The following is a 16,490-nucleotide window of genomic DNA, read 5'->3' on the forward strand; positions in this document are numbered from 1 at the left end:
ATGAACTCCATATATATATATATATATATATATATATATATATATATATATATATATATATATATATATTGCCAGGTTGTGTTCAAGGGATAATTGGCGATCAGTATTAGAATTTTTTTTGTGTGTATCTACCAAGGGTGTAACAAGCAAGAAATGTAGCCGTCTTGGCTTGGGATGTGCCAATATAATCAATTTGAACTTTATCTTTAAGATCCTTGTTACAATTACATACCATCAAGTGGTACTATCCAATTTGTAGTAAAGGGCAATAGACACAAGTACAGGACTTTGCAACAGCTGCAATGAAAAAATATGCGTTATTCTGTTACACACAGCGGCTTATATTTTGTCAGTTACAGCTGAAATGCAGGTTCAGTCCTACATTTTGAGGATAGGATAGGATCAAAGTGTTATCTGATAAGAGGCTTTAGCATAGAATACTACTGTGACAGCCTGTCTGGCACTATAAGATGAACAGATTTAATAGTGTATCTGAACAAACAGCTTTTAAAAAAGGTTGACAGGATGTGTGCATCCACCTGGGCTATATGTGTAGCTACGGTACAGTAAACACAAAGAGAAAAGTTTAAAATGAAATTCATTATATGAAGGAGAAGAGCAAACAGCGTTTGACACAGCTCTCCTATTTTCCTGTTGAAAAAAACTTTGACCACAGACCATTTAATCATTTGTACACTATAGCAAGATAAACGTTAATATACAAGGTTCCAGTTTATAAATGGAGACATTCACACAAGCCCTTTATAATAAGTTGACCTTGTGTGCACAATTATTCTTTGTTGTTTGAACAGGAAAGGCATTCACTGTTCTCAAATGATAAGGGTAGATTTAAGTAGTTAACGTTAAATTATAAAATATATGAAACTTGAATGCCAGTCACCAAAGGTACTAAATATTTCAGGCAGATTACCAATAAGACCGATCTTTATCTTCCCTTTTCAATTCGGAGAACCCGAAGGTCTCCCTTTATTAGGGACAGCTGTGTATTAAGAGCATGTTACATCTCTTTGGTGGTTGTAAAAGAGGGATTTCAATTATAACAACATACATACATATATAATTGTTATTGATACAATTAGGTGACTGCTTTGGGGAACTGATGAATAACTCAGGATCCTGAGCAAGAAAGTGAGAATGCAGAGTACCTTTTGATCTGATAAAGCCTGAAACACCCCAGGAGATGCCTTCTTTGTAGAGTTACACTCTTGTGTTATCCTCCTTTCCTCCTAAACCTGAAATACTTACAGTGTAAGCATAGCAGCGAATGGATTACACGGATTAGAGGATAGCGAACATGAAAAAGTGGCATATGTTTTGAACCTGAACTAGATTTCGGTGCATATGGTGCAAATAAAACTGTGTTTGTGTGTGTGTGTGCGTGTGTCTGGGTGTGAATGCTACCAATTAAAAATGTGGCTTGCATTTATGTTAAGGGGGGAAAACAAGCCGTAATAAATACAACATACATCTCGATTACTGTGCGCAAATGAAGCAAATAGATAATTGTATGCAAACTAACTGAAGGCAAATTAAAGGAAACTCAGTTATTGTGTGCCTACAAACATCTTGAAGAGCTCATTTGGTTGTAATCAATCTTTACAAAGAGTGCGCAATGAAAATATCTTCGTCCCAGGGCTGGTGCTCCAGTTAAGATGTGAGCCTTTGCCATGTTCTGCTCTAGCAAGCCTGGCCAACGACATTACTGTTTGAAGAGACCAGACAGGAGCTCTCAGCCTGGATCCATGGAACTATGATGCTAGAATCTTAAGAAGGAGAGTGCGTCACTGTTCCCTGGAGGAATGCCTTTGTCAGAAGATGTACAGGGTTCTTACTAATGTGGTGGAATATTTAGTGGTGGAATGTTTATTTCTATGCTTTGAATTGGAAAAAAAATTGATTAAGCTTTCCAACAACAACAAAAAAGCCGAATGACTCATTGTCTGACACAAAAAAAAAATCAACATGGCCCTTGTTGTGTAAACTACCCACTGCAGTCTGGAGATTAGGAGGAAGAACACATGTTTCTCAGCATAAGGGTAGTGATTAATATGTGTGTGAATATTCCACATCTGCATTTTATCTTATTGTAAAGTTGTTGGCATGTTATTAGGTGGTCTGACAGCACAAATAATACATTTACAGCTAATGCCAAGCTGAAAGAATATGAATAGATCATTCTAATGTAACCAATCTATAATAAAGTGTCACTATGCCAAAGGAAACAGGACTGATGCTCTCTCTCATGATTTTCTTGCTGCAGTGTGATTGAGGGCACAGCTAAATCTCTTATTATCCCCAAGCACAACTGACCAGAGCTATTTCAAGTTAACACAACAGGGAGATAGCAACAGCCTAAAATGTTCATGTATTCAGAATAAGTGTCAACCATACTTCTAGATTATCTTTTATACCACTATATAGAATTTGTAAAGAATACAGTACTACTGAACACTTCAAATTAACGCGCAAGGTGACCCTCTATTTTTAAACCATGCACCCCAAGGACTGAACAGTTTAAATTCTGGTCTTGACTGACTGGTTTTGGACAGTGTTATCTTCAGCTCTACTGCAACAGCCCACTTTTATCATTCTTTGGTTACCTTGTTAATTACAGTGGTTTAAAGTTAATGATGTAGCACACCAGAGCCTGCTGCAGGATAAGGTGCGCTCCCATCTAGGGTGCATGCACAAGCAGCAGGAGAAGGGCCATGGTACGCCACACTTGCTGTCAGTCCATGTTTCCCTGGAAGGTCAGCGAAGTGCATCACAAATCGTCAGGCCTGAGCTTATCTTAATTCCGAAGGCAACAAAATCCAATGACCTTCTGCCAGAGTTCGCTTCCCTGCTGACTCCTTTTTTTAATTGATGCCGACAGGGATTTCAGAAAAGGGCTTGAGAATGCTCAAAGCTTCCAGATCACAGCTCATCCCATACGGTAGCATCTAGTAACAGACAGAACAGCATCCCATACCATTAAATAACAGGATTTCTAGCTATGGTTAAGGGATCATAATAACATTTCCAGCTTTAAATAGGCTTAGGGAAGTAGTTTGCTTCAGGCAGATTTGAGACCCACATAAAAAAGACTGTGTAAGACAAAGCCTTTTGTGCAGGTATTTCCCACTTATGATATTCTAAAGCAAAGTCGTTTCAAATTCTACATTTCTAAAGGGGTTCTTTTATAAAATACGTGTATACCTCCTCCTTACTTATGTTATGTACAAAATCTAGAAACTGTTACAATATATTTAAAGTAGGACTGTTTTCACACTCAGTAGTTAGTGTAACGGAAAGTTAAAACGGGTGGCTAAAAATGTACACAATATTTCAAATCAATTAATAAGACTTTAACAAATGTATCCACAGATATTTGTAAGAGAAATGCAAGAAAATGACACCTAAGTAAACTCTGTTGCTAAAATCTCCAGCTATTGTTTCTCTTTATACAAGAGAAGAAAATAATTACCCTAATTGTTTTGTTTTCAGTTGGAATGAGAAGGCTCTCCATATTTCAATTAAACACAATGACACAAAACACCATATATTTAACAGAAAGGGGAATAGCTGCAGCATTCGCACATACCACATCAATACATCCAAGTAACAATTTCCAAGGGAGAAAAAAAATATATATATAGTCAAGGCCTCCATATCAAGCTGTGTTTGTAAGCATTAAAGTAAAAACAGGATAACAAAATCAATTGGGGGTGAATAAACGTGTACTCCAGTCTCAGAACAGCCCTACCCTTTTCACCCAAATGCTGGCTGTTTCAATAATGGGGCTTTCTGTAATATAACTGTCTAATAACATTCAAGAGGTTAACACATTACCAATATTTGAAATTATGAAATCAGTAGTTTCTGCGCCAAACATTAAGTCAATACGAATGAAAAAAAATGCAATACAGTATACAGCAGAAAGATATCACAGAATGTTAACACACATTTTAACCTAGATTGATTGTCCACAAAGCACTACCACATACCACATGGGTGCTCCTAAGAATCCTCATAACTTCTGAGTTGTTCATGTCTAGTTTTGAAACACCAAAAGAAAAAAAACAGTGCAATTTGTATATTGAATGATAGACCTTGTTTAAAAAATACATTATGCATGGATATCTGTGTAACAGATCGCAAACTTTACAGCCCTCAGGTAAAACAATGGGTGGGCTTGTGAAGTAGAAAGCTGAAAGAATTTTTTTTTTTGTAAGTATAAATGTAATTAGACAATTCTACAAGAGATTATTAAACAACAGAGATTTAATAAAGTCATACCAGAGCGTCATAGACTGCAGAACTGTAATAAAGAGATTTCTGTCATTAATTATAATTGTGACCACTGGATGATACATTTCTTAAGCTGGGAACTGAGCCCAACCAAGGCTGTAGCGCCAAGACCAATGACCACTCCAGCTTTGAACCAGATTGCTTTCATTCTTGTGCTCAAGAAGGGTTTAATTTAGTTTATATGAAATATAATGCATTCATCTGAAGTTTGTCTTTTTTGTGTGCTAAAAGGTTCCCAACTTGAGTATCTGAAACTATATTGGTAATGATGCGCACAAAGTCAAAGCTTGGAACCTACAACATACCGAATTGGGTTAATTAAGGATTAGGCTGATGCTGGAGGCAAATTTGGTTGACCTTTTAATTTAGTATCGTACTTTTCTAATACAGTCTGCCTGCAATGACTCGCAAACTCACCATTAAGTCCATATCAGTGAACTAAAAATAAACACAGCAATGACAACACCATGGTGCTTTTAACACATCTTTACACAAGGGTACTAAAGGAGAAGCTTCTGAGAAAGATGTGTAAGTCCTTGTCTAGACTGAGCAACATATTTCAGTGAAACAGAAGCTAACAGTGGGAAATGTGGGTACAGAGGGACAACACACTTTGAAACAGGAGTGCTTACAGTTTGCAACATCATTCTTATTCAAGGACAAAACTGTGGTGTCTGTTAAATGGGGTTGCTAAAAATGTCTTACTGTTGCCATCAAAACAAGAACCCTGGGTGAAACTGGGACAGAAACAAATCTAGTGATCTTTTACCAGTTTTGTCAAATTATGTATTCTAGATACATAAAAAAAAAACCTGTCTAAGGGCAGGTGAATCCTGAAAGAAACAGTATAGGAGTTAGCCACTTGATCCCATTGATCCAGATGGAGAGAGGGAAGATGTCACGGACACAATACTCCAGGCGTCTCTGTATGTGATACACAGCTGAGGCCCACAGCAATAGAGCAAGACATAAATAGATAGATAGAAAATATGAATTAACATATTGGTTCTCCTTAAAGGTATTTCCTAGAGTACAAAAAACAGTTCTATTGCATAATATTACTTTTGCGTCTATATTTTGAGATGGCAAAATAAGTGCGGTTTCAGACTAATATCATTGCCAACATAGATTTGAAGATTAAACATCCACTAGCATCGACCCTTAATCTAGACTGATACATCAAGCTGAATTTCCAGGAATAATTATCAAAACGCACATATAGGAAAGATGTACTTAATATGCATAACTGGATAAACTTTTTCCAATGTGATCAATATTCAATTAATAAAAGCGAATACAACATTCAAGCTGCATAAATCCATTAACTGTATTTCTGATGTCTGGGTTACTTAAAAACACTCTCCCCACAAGCTGCTTCTCTCTCCCTCTCAGGCAGGAAGTACATTGCCTTTTGAAGTTTTTTTCCACTTAGTCTGTGCTTCATGAAAATAGATCAAAGTACAAATGACACAATTATCAAACAGAAAAATCCGATTTTTGAGAAGAAAAAAAATCTCAGCCTCAATGCAATCTCTGTAATTGATTTGGTACTTCAAAGCCACTGAAAGGGATCCCTGTTAGGAGGGAGCTATATAAAGAAAGAAGGTACTTTAACTAACTTGCTCACTCTGCGTGACCCTGAACAAGTCACTTAACCTCCTTGTGCTCCGTCCTTAGGATGAGACATAAAACTGAGGTCCTATTGTAAGTGACTCTGCAGCAGCAGTTGTTGATGCATAGTTCACCCCTAGTCTCTGTAAGGCGCTTTGGATAAAAGCATCTGCTAAATGACTAATTAATAATAATAATAATAATAATAATAATAATAATAATAATAATAATAATATATTTGAAAATCTAATTGCATTTTGCACAACTTGGTTGGCCAAGTAATGAACATCCCAAGCCCTCAACCCCTCTAATTCTAATATGAAAAGTAAATAAAATATGCACAGCTGGGCTGTAAGGAACTGCATGAGCTGATGATGCCTGCAGCTTTGTCAGCCCTAGTCTCCCTCGATAGGATGGGATACAGCCATTGGGACATTAAAAAACAATCTGAGCAGAGTTGAGGACATATGCAGATGAGACCAAAACACGTTTAATTAGATTTAAAATTGGATCATTTATAAGTGAAATAGGTCATGAAATTTCAAACTGGAGAACTGAGCACACTTGGTGCCACTGAACCAAGACTCTCCCAGTGGAGGGGTGTGCTTCAGCGTGACTACATGGGGAGTATTTTAACATGCAACTCCAACAGTAGGGACTGCTACACGCAGCCACATATTGGGAATGCCACGGAACAGAAGACTAAACACGTCTAATTAAAAATAAACAAGCAAAGACATGTATTACTTCAGAGCATTAAGGTACAAATCTTACAATTTGCTTTCACTTAATTACATTTTCTTTTGTTTAAAGAACCCAAGGATTTCTGTGGTTTGTCCTGTATAGTACATACTGTTCAGTGGGCGAGGCTTGGTTCAGCTAGACTTATAGTGTTCAATAATTTTATGCCGGATAGGTTGTGTATTTTGTGTTGAGTTTGCTAAATTATTCAAGAACGACAATAAGGTTTCTTTTTCAATACCAAGGTCCAAAAATCATAAAGGCTTCTAGTATCAAACCTGTACGTTTGCTGATTTCCTACAGGATTATAGGATTTTCCTCCATAAGTTGATTATATAGAGATTCTAAAAACAGAGATTTGACTGGTGACATCACATTGATTACTCAACATCCTTAACTGAAGCCAAGTCTCAGAGTCCAGCTTGTCTTCAGTATACAGCTAAAGCAATTCCTGATAGTGCCTTTTGTTAAAAGATTGATGAAGATAATATGCCAAGATGCAAGTAGATTATCTGATTGTTTCTTTTGGCTAGCAATTATGTATTTTTCGGTCATTGGTACACAAAATAAATTCCCAATTGAACAGAATCCACACTATATTTCTCCATGGCAACAAACAGCATTACTTTAAAATGACTTGGACAATCTCAGCATCTCGGTTGGCTCAGAACAATCATGGATCTAGACATCAAATCAGAGATTGTATACATATGCTATTAAGAATCAAATTACACAGCAACAATCATTTTTTTAACTGAATCTTCTTTTGTTATTGGTGAGGATTACTGCACTTTGTCAACGTGTGATTGTTTTTCTTATAATGGGGACAATCCCATAGGCCCTGAATGAACCGAGTTGAAGTAGGTTCATTTTAAAAGCAAATGCCATTCAAACGGCTAGTTTCACAGATCCCTCTTAGTACTTAGTCTTGGACTGCCTCATGTTATATCAGGTAAGATAGTCCAAGATTACTGATAATCATGGTCTGTGAAACCAGCCGTATATCTCTGAAGTTATCATGTAATTGAATGAATAAAAAAGCTACGCCAATGTGAGCCTGAAAGCCAGGATCCAGAATCAAATAAGAGTGCACAGCATGCAATCACCTACTTTCACTCTGAAGTGATTGCTGTCGAGTCAGACGAGTAAGGGTAAATCTCACTGCTGTATTCTGCAGTGGAATCCTATTTATATCGGGAGACAAAACAAAAGTTTAAGTGAACATTTAAAATGCATTAGTATTATTAGTAATGTGTTTTGTAGAGGGAAAGCTTTCATAGTCAAGAGCAGATGCCCTTGTGGTTATGCTTTGTTAAATAAGTACTATATCAATTTTGAAAGAAAGAAAAAAAATTGCTCCTCTTATCGTATAAAAGCAACGACACAGGCTGAATTATTGAAACAGATTCCAAGAATGGGCTAATCTGTAACCCAAATGCCCAGGGCTCCATTACCAAATAGCACCAGCATCATGAAATCTAAATGTAAAAATACACCCTCGGTCATGACATCACCAGGACATAACTTATTTGTTAGGCCCATAAGTAGCTCAGGTCACTTAATTTCTCATTGTTGCAATGGGTCAAAATGAGGATGTGTATTTCCTATAGAGGCAAGCTTGGGAAAAAAACAGCTTTCTAACTTTTTCAAAAACTTGCGGGATGAGCCAACTATATATATATCTTGTTTATTTATGTATAATAAATATTCAAAGGGATGTATTTTCACAACCACTGAATGATCTCTTTCAACATGACCCCTTTCATCTTGTTACTGTAAATACTCCTAACAGCTGAGAGTGGTGAAAATCACTGCAAAACCTTCCTCTTGCGCTTGATGATTTGTTTATACAATGCTACTGAAAGAAAAAAAAGGCATTATAATGTATCCGGATGATCTACTGTCAGCTGTGCGTTTTCATTTTTTTAGACATAAAAGATGACCTCATTTCAAACGGTTCACCAACAAAATATTTCTGACCGAATTGTATTTATAAACTGTGCTGGCCACATCTAGTACGATTGGGGGGAAAATGATCTGTTTGGAACTGTATGCCTTGCAGACGGTATAGTGCAAGCTCAACTGCGGAGGAGCTAAAACATAAAACTAATTGAAAATAAACGAACTCGCTCCATAAGCTTGACAGAATTCATATTGCATTCAGATGATGCACTGTTAATCTGATAGCTCTGCCTTAATGTACTAATGTAAATGTTAAAAGGTCATTTGGCTGCCAAGACAGATGACTCACCATTGTACCCTGGTGACTATGAAAAAACACATTGAAACCATGAGCTTAAATAGTTAAAGACTCCACACACGTCTGACACAGGTGACTTGAACCCTGATCCCAAAAGGTGAAACTGTGTCCTGGACTTCTTCAGTTACTTTCAGTACAATATATTGTCTATCCCATTTGTAAATGAACAACATTTCATTAGTATATTTATTATTATTTATTTCCTAGCAGGAAATAAATAATAATAATCCAGGGTGACTTACAATTGTTACAAGACATCATATTATTTTTATGTACAATTACCCATTTATACAGGAGCAATCTTGCGGTAGGGTACAGCAGCAGTGTCCCCCACCTGGGATTAAACCAACGACCCTCCGGTCAAGAGTCCAGAGCTCTAACCACTACTCCGCACTGTTGCCCATTATACTGAAATCTTTATATTATACCTCTTTACTGTAACTTCATTAGGCTCAAGGGAGTGCCATGAGCACTAGTTAAAGAAAATGATCTTCTCTTTAAAATGTACACTCAATGTATTGAAACTCAGTGTGGCCCATTCATTATTAATGAAGAAAAAAGACCTATGGGAGAGAGTATACACTGTCATAAATTATATGCAATCCATATGGAATATACATCACTATTATATTATTATACAAATAGTAATACTAAAGCTTAACCACAGTGAAAACTGAAAAGTGCAACTTATTCATCTTAAAATCACTTACTGTTGTTGTCATTTGTAATGTGAAGCTCCACTGGGAGGACATTAAAAATACCATAAAATAAGATTAACATTCACATAAAATTTGAACAACTTACCCTTTCACTGACTTAACCAAATAGGGTTTTTACCTTATTAAAAAGGCAATTCTGTTTTGTTTTGTCAACAAAGATGATTGTGCTGAAACTGTGTATGCGCGTGCATGCGTGCGTGTGCTTTGATGGACTAGTTTGGAATTAACATTCATCCTCGGAATGAGATCTATTCACACTGACACTTGTACCCTCCCAACCAAACTCAACTATTTGAAAAATGATTTCATCAGATGCTTATAAACAGAGCATAAATCACACAACACCACTGCCATCCACTTCCTGCACCAATATTATGAACAGAAGAGAGCTCCTGATGTTTGAAGTTTTTAAAAAAAGGGATGTGACCAAGTTTTTTGTGACCTCAAAGTATGAGAAAGGCACACTCTACCAGCACGTGGTTTGCTGCGTTTGACTTTGTTCTAGTTTAACTGAAGTTCTGTAAAACTAGCCTCAATCTCAATCTCTACAAATCCCCCTTTGTAAAGAAATTAATTAAACCATTTTTTTTTCTTTTTAGCCTTCTGTCAAGCAAGCTTCAAATCCTGCATTACTTAACAAGATGGATATAATTCACCATCTGCCAGTACCAGGATTAAGTAGCGGGGTTCCAAAAAAATATAGCGTAAAACCGGGTCTACACCTGAGCGATCAGTTATGCAACTTGGTTGGACCTGGCTTTTATACATCCCCCATGTGGTGCTACAACTATTTAATTTATTTTCTTTGTTAACATTCTGACAAGTTTTTACACTTATAAATGTAAACTTTCTCTATGAGAGAGAGAGAGAGAGAGAGAGAGAGAGAGAGAGAGAGAGAGAGAGAGAGAGAGAGAGAGAGAGAGAGAGAGAGAGAGAGAGAGAGAGAGAAAGAGAGAGAGGACACACCAAGCTTCATTGATACGTGTCTCTTCAGGAATACGGGTAGGAAAAAAGAAATATAGAACTTGCTAAGCATAGTCATTAGAAATCAATATACAGCTAATCTGCAGTGAGTCTGCATTTCTGTTGATGTATATGACACATAAAAGCACAAGGAGATTTATACTGAGCTGGTTGGTTCCTGTTCTTACGTTACTCAAGGACATCTGTGAAAATGAAATGAAAATCTCAAGGTCCGTTCCTGTCTGGGTAAAAAAATAAAACATATATATATATATATAATGATCAAAACATTTTCATTTTCATGGAGTTAATCTGCATCAGGTTAAAGTTAATGGACATAGAATATAAATAAAACATGCTTTTGTCTTTTAAGTTTCTTTTTTGTTTGTTTTATAAGATATAACTTGGTAAGCATAGTCATTAAATCAATCGATATTATTATTATTATTATTATTATTATTATTATTATTATTATTATTATGGGAAGTTGCAGCCAGACCTCATTTGTATTTCAATGCTAGAACCTTTATAAGTTATTTCTGCAAAGCTCTTACTTTAATCATTGCCCAGCAAGGAGTACAATTCAAAGAGATGACTTGGCAGTTCTCTAAGTGCCTGGAGATTGGAAATGTTAACAGTACAGGGTGATTTTGCAGGTCTGGACTTGAGGTGGCATTTTCAAAGCTTTGTGTCTTGCCTGCAGACCTGAGAGGACATGGCATTGTGTTGAAAGGAAAGGTGCTTCTTTCCCCGCTGTACTGTCAACCATCAACTTGATGAGCAATTAAACAAAGGTCCACACTTCACAGCACTATCTTAAAGTTAGAAAGAACTGTATATACTATATGTCTTATATCCATCTCATTTGCTTTTCCATGTCATGTAAGGGGGGGGGGGGGGGGTGATGACACCACAACAGACTTGTAAGAATTATATTTTACATTTTCTCTGCTCTTCTTTTTGCTAATGTTCTAAAAAGAATATCAACCATTTCTGAATTTAGCCTGAATTGAACTGACGTCAAAATACACTGCTGATATATTTTTTTTAAAAAGTGATTGTTTTGCTTTTTTTTGTTATTGCTCGTACATAAGCGCCAGAAACTGCAGTACGCTAAATAAAGTAGTTAATTTTTAGGCTTACACTCTGCAGCTTACTGTAACCTTATTTTTCTTTTCCCTCCTTAATTACATTTAACTTCATATTGCATGGCCCTTAACTGCACTGAGCTACTTAACTTAAATAAAAGGGGCATTTTGAATACAGTTTAATGCAAGTGGAAAATCCTGCCCAAACAGTGCCCCAACAATCATATAAATAGACCTTTATTATTATTTAGTTTGATTAAATAAATAATTAATAGGGCTTTGATAAAAGTGCACTCTGGATGACGTAAGGTTACCTAGCAACAGACAGTCACCTACTTCAATCCTGAAAAGTGTTGGCAACAGCTAAATCGCTTTGGCTATTGTTCAGCATGGCTTGCCCGCAACCATTATTTTATTGAATAATATTGCTCAGAGCTTCTCTGGTTTTCACAATAGTCCTCCACTGTAGTGGTACTTTTTTTCATATAGTAGATTCAATATGTTTGTTCAGTATGTAAATTCAAAATAAAATATTTACTTAAAGAAGCACGCTCTTTATGCTTGCTATAAACTTCAATATATCACAAAATGTGACTCAGATCCACTTTGGACCAGCACAATTTATCATCACCCAAAAAAGTCAGTTAATTGTAAATAAGCTTAGCATCGGGAATTCTGTATATAATTCACAAGGATAGATCTATAATAACAACAACAACAACAACAACAACAACAACAACAGAGATAAGGGTTAAACCGCCCCATAAAGTGGCTACATTTGATAACAGTGGCCTTGATTCTCAAAAACTATTTACTCCAAATCGTCATTAGCATTAAGTTTGTCTGAAAGGGAAAAAAAACACCATTTACAATTCTAAAACAAGCAAGAAACAACTTTGGACTACTCACAAACCGCTAAATTAAACGTTTGAGTTGTTTATTTCTGATTTGGTCATTTTATTGGATTCGCTTTGACAGTCTGAAAGTATCATGCTAATGACTTTCTGAAGTAATGGGCTTTGAGAATCTAGCCCAAAGTGTTTAAAAGCCTGGGATTCAAAGGACTGTAAACTAATCATGGAAGCTGGTCTCGTCAGCAGCCAAAAACAAAATCTACTTAACAGCCTTCCAGCTTTAATTAAAATACATGTTAGGTGCTTTGTAATATCTGTCTTCCTGTTGTATAGTGCAATGGAGCTACCCAATGCCTACACACCATGTGTACACCAGCAGCAATCTCTTTCTCTAGCAACTGGAAGAATTACCCATGAATACTGACATTTAAATATCAAGCACTTCATCAAAAAGACAAATACAGTAATTATGACATTTGCATCTATATATATATCTATATATATATATATATATATATATATATATATATATATATATATATATAATGGTGTGGTTGTGGTTCAAACAGATGTTATAGTCTTGGTTCTTTCAAAGCATTGCTTATCTCACAAATGTTGCTGTAATAAACCATACTATCAAACAGGAGACTGCAATCCTCGCTATATTTATCATAGCTATATGTCCTTATTATAACCCAGGGAGAAAGTCGCATTTTGTAAATGTTGTACATTTTCTCCTTACTATTGCATGTACGTGATAACCTGGCAACACATAGGTGTAGTCAATTTACAGTTCAACACAAGCAGACCAAATAACAATAATATATTGATACAATCAGCTGTATGTGGTTTAAAGTGCACCACAGACATGAATTCAGTAAATCATAGCCTTTTACATATCCCACCACAATGTATTATGCAAGGTCATTTGTATTCTTACAAAAGCTGTATGTATAGTTTTACTCTGATGTGACAGGTATTAAACCATTAGGTTATAACTGTTAAAATGTTCCAGTTTCAAAACTGACAGTTATATTCTATATGTACTATTACATTTGTAGGTACAATTTGCAAATGACACCAAGGCAATTATCTATGTTGGTACCATTGAAAAGTCCATGAAAAGCACAAAAAGTGTTTATGTTCCCACACAGCCCCACAATCGTGGTCATTTCAGTAAATTAGAGAGATTTAAACCCTATTCAAAAGCCTCCAGAATAGTCTAATGCATTAACCCACATTTCCGTTCAAATCTGAAGTATTGTTAAAAAAATATACAACAGGAAGCAATAACAACCCGGGTCTCAGAGTTCATTTATTTCACAGACAGTGGTTTCAGATTCGTGATGCACAAATGCTAGGCATGCCAGCCAGAGAAAATGTGTCGAGTTTGCAGCTTGAAAAGTTGCACAAAAGCATTATTTATACTGAACAACAACTTAAACAGAAGAGACATGGATGCCAGTCACCCCAAGTACAAAATGCCCTTACATGCAAAGGCAATCTCAGCAGCTGATGCAGTTTGAAGCCATTTGTCAAGCCACCGACACATGATATCTGATGACACATTGTCCGATTTCTACACAGAATTGAAAGTAGATCTGTTCAACACAGGCCATCTAATACATTTAAATAATATTTTATATACATCAGGAAAAGGATGACTAAACTAAAACTGAAACAGACATTCCTTCTCTGTGCTCTACTGATGTTTTATTTTATTTTTTTAAATCAGACACCACAAATCACCACAATCTATACAGACATGTATATTGGAGGCATTTGAAGACTCTTTGTACAGCATTGGACACAGAAAACAGGTTGAAATAATACGTTCAAAAGACGTCATCAAGGAGGAAATAAAATTGTGTATTGAATTTTACTGAAAGGTCCTGACTTTTTCTGACCAAGCCCTGTCCATAGCTCGGGAGGTTAATCGATGAATCCCAGAGGATAAGTCATGCTTTTATGAATAATGAAAAGAAACCTATACCAAGATTTTCTTATGTCTTAACTTAAACTGGATTAACTGCACTGTAATCAGTCAAAGTGAAATTCTATGTGGAATTACAACTTTCAATTGTGACGTTAATTATACTATAATTGCAAGCATGGCTGCTTAGTTACATCGTTATTACTGCCATTTTAAGTGTAAACATACACTTTTCACAGATCTTCACATTTTTGTGAATAGGACCCAATGTCTGAGACATTATAGAGCTCCTAAATACAAGAATAATGCAGACAGTGACTGTCAATGTAGTTGCCGTGCAAATACTGTGCACCTTCATCCTCTGTAGAACAACTGTAATTATTTTAGACTTCGCTGTCTCACTATTCACATCCAACTCCTCTCCAAGGAGCTAATTACTGTGATTAGTTTTAGGGTTTTTAGGCCTCCCTTTACATAACAGTTTGTTCCCTACAGTGTAAATGTTTTTAATCTATCATTTCTTATGATGTGCTTTAGCATCTCTTTATTGTCTAATGTATTATTCTCTGTTGACTTTTCAGACGCAATAGTTTCTGAAGAGGGCTTCATATATGTGACCTGCAACTTTGAGTCAATTTTTTCTAAATAAAACTCCACAATCAAGCTAACTATATCAGCGTATTGGTGCACTCTGTAGACTTCCTGATCAGAATGCCTAGTTATGTAAAAATGAGGACTTCTCTCTGCTTACCTAAAGCTGCGGAAAGTGTATTTAATAGCAAACACTTCACATAAGTTGCTTCACCACCTCAATCAAAGAAGCTTTTTTTCATAAACCAGATCATGACAGCATGAATTCCCCAGTTAAATGAAAATGAAAAGTAATACTTTCATGAGTTAAAGCCATCAGATTTGCATAGAATGCATTGTAATTATGTGCAAGCACACATGTACTGTATTTACAAAGTAACTACTATTTAAAAATGCACAGTAATTAGAGACACTTAATGTAAAGTGTTGCCCAATCCAATTTCTAATGACCAGGCCCACAGGTACGCTAACGAGACTAGTAAACGACACCAATAAATGAAACATACTCAAATCTTAACAAAATAAATGACATCCCCTCTGTGGAGGGTAACACATCTACAGTAGACATCTACATGCCTTTTTGTTTTGCCACATTCTCAGTCGGGGTTTAGTTGCTGCAGCCAAGGCAGCCTGGTGATTGATTTTGTAATCCTGCATAAGCACACGCTGAGTGACATACATCTTTAACCCCCAGGCCATTTCCTGTGCACTGCTTGAGCTACATCTGCAGCCATTCATATGGTAGCCTGGGCTCAAGCCCCAACCCACCACTGTCACAGTGATGTACAGGGCTGCATTTGGAAATAACTGTGCTGTGCTGTGCTGTACGACAAAACAAGCACACTGCAGAATATCTAATATGCTTCAACGACTGTTCCCCCACTAGACAATAATATAATCTCAAATATATATTGTATTATTATTTTTATTATTTGAAAATACCTTGTGCAGCTATCTGTTTCACCGTGATGTAATGTATTCCTATGACTCTTGCAATGACTTTCCACAGGAAAAGGGGCTTGTTTGCCTCTCTGTCTCTCTCTCTCTCTCTCTCTCTCTCTCTCTCTCTCTCTCTCTCTCTCTCTCTCTCTCTCAAATGCAGTTTGATATCCATGACACTGTTCTAGACATACTCATCGCAATTTTAATTTGATCATAATAATATATTCATGTTACCCCAAATAAAGGATTCTAAGATAGATTTGAATTACCCGATAAGAATGTTTGACAAGAACAGTCAGATTAGCTCATTCGCATATCTAGGCAACTCCATTAACAAATTAAGCTTCAAAACAAAATTAGATCTCTTCGTTGTGACAGGGAGACTAGCTCCTGTAAAAGTGCAATAATAAAAGGGTTGAACTCTGTCAGAGCTCATCTCAGCTGGATGACACCATTTCCTCCTCACAGGGTGGGAGA

General features: G+C 36.3%; 1 protein-coding gene across 5 annotated transcripts in view; it reads right to left on the reverse strand.

Annotated features, from left to right (window-relative positions):
- LOC117417956 (protein ELFN1-like) overlaps window positions 1-16,490 on the reverse strand; it is a 172,906-nt gene that overhangs the window by 82,143 nt on the left and 74,273 nt on the right. For 2 of the 5 annotated variants that reach the window (XM_059035453.1, XM_059035452.1), the window contains one exon: window positions 7,774-7,847. The exons of the other annotated variants lie outside the window; for them this stretch is intronic. The gene's annotated coding sequence lies outside the window, so the exon portion shown is untranslated. The remainder of the gene's footprint in view (window positions 1-7,773; window positions 7,848-16,490) is intronic. 5 annotated transcript variants of the gene reach the window in all.

Source organism: Acipenser ruthenus, chromosome 13, assembly GCF_902713425.1.
Source record: "Acipenser ruthenus chromosome 13, fAciRut3.2 maternal haplotype, whole genome shotgun sequence".
In the NCBI taxonomy this organism is placed as follows: domain Eukaryota; kingdom Metazoa; phylum Chordata; class Actinopteri; order Acipenseriformes; family Acipenseridae; genus Acipenser; species Acipenser ruthenus.